Below are 1,707 nucleotides of genomic sequence, written 5' to 3' on the forward strand. Positions count from 1 at the left end.
CATCAGTGTATGCACGAGGCAGGGGGGGTCACGGCGGCGGGGGGTGGGGGGGCGGGGAACGGGCGGGCGACAACGAAGCAGTCGCCCACTGCATGCTGAATATCATGTTGAGGCTGCATATCATGGTAATATAACCTACTTGTGAATTCAGTCAGCACTTCGGCTCCCCTAGGGTCGACAAAACGTAGTCGCCGAAATATCGCAAACCAGTTGAAACGTAGGTTGCACCCCGCTACCGTAGCGTCAGAGGTCAGATACGCTACGCAGCCTGTGTAGTGAATACTCCCTACAATAACGGCAGCAGTGCCGTTGTAATGACTCGGTGACAATCAACACTATGGCAGGTATGCGAAGGACTGCGTGAAGGACTTGTTTGTAACAACGTAACTGTATATCCGTTAAATCAAGGGTTTATGTCGATACTCGAACTAAAACCGAATTTCCCGCCAAGAATGTTCTGCCCCTGCGGCCGCTAGATCCGCAGGGTACGGCCGATACATGCTCCGCGGTACCGGCCTCTCTCTCTCTATGAGACTGCGACTATGGTATACGGTTGCCCGTAAAGCGCATTACTAGTCTAAATTGATACGAAACTATAGTCAGTTTATCCTACTTATTACTTTTTCTAATCTTTAGTTCATTCGCTTATCTAGTTTCCTATTCTAACCGCAGTACTTTGTAGTGCGAGTGCACTACAGCCGTGCTCGTTGTGAAGTGAGTGAGGGTTGTATGAATAGTGAAAGTGACTGTCAGTTCTTATTGATATACTTTGAATATAACATTGGTGAAAGCACTAAGCATTCTTTATGGAGTGACCATTGGTATGATTATAGGAAAGGGAGGCTTGTGCCTTGGTGTAAAAACTATTTGCATCAGGCTACGCCGTCTCCTCTCCCAGCAACAAAGGCCGCAGTGCCTGCTCTACTGGGGTTGAAAAAACAACAACAATTTTCAGAGATAGAATTAGCTGAGACAATTTATTTACTTAACCTTTGTTGGTCTGATATATTTGTTCAGTATGATAGATATTGCTTGCCAGCTCGCTATACTCAATTGTGGAGTTCCAGGGATGCGCCCCACAGTTGCCCTTCAGAGATACAACCGAGTAATTCGTACAGCTTATTGTGAATATTTGTACAAAGAGAAACACTCTAAGTTATCGTGACCATATCTCAGCAATTGCATGAGAGAACTGAGGGCTCTCCCTCACTTCTCATCAGCTTATAGGGCCTGAAGTACCTAGAGTGTTATGCAATCCCATCACCCCATCGTGTGAGGAAACTTGGATCCCTTCTACGCCTCACAATTGTGTTTTTCATCTGCGTTTGTGTTGTCGTTGGGGGCACAAGACGCAGAGCTGCTGGACGGGAACTAGTGCATCTACTGACGTGCGTGGGATCAGGTTCCCAGGGCCACATGATCCCTAAGGCCGCGAACTCCCCTTAGACTGGCGTTTCTGAAGGGGAGTTTCTCACAGGGCGCACCGAAGCGCCGAGAAGAACACACATGCGAGCCCCAAAGCCACTTAGCGTTGCTCTTAGGAGTAGCTAGGATCTATAAAACATCTGGTAGTCACAGCTGCAATCCCACGAGCAGGGATTCGATATAGACTCTGAACAGCACAACCAAGAGGATATGTAGGCACGCAGGTGGCATAGGCTCTAGAGAGGACAAGGAGATGTTTAGTGGGGTTTCGTGTCGGGGGCA

The sequence above is a fragment of the Eimeria mitis genome, genomic scaffold (assembly GCF_000499745.2).
Source record: "Eimeria mitis Houghton genomic scaffold, Emh_scaff7, whole genome shotgun sequence".
NCBI lineage: Eukaryota > Apicomplexa > Conoidasida > Eucoccidiorida > Eimeriidae > Eimeria > Eimeria mitis.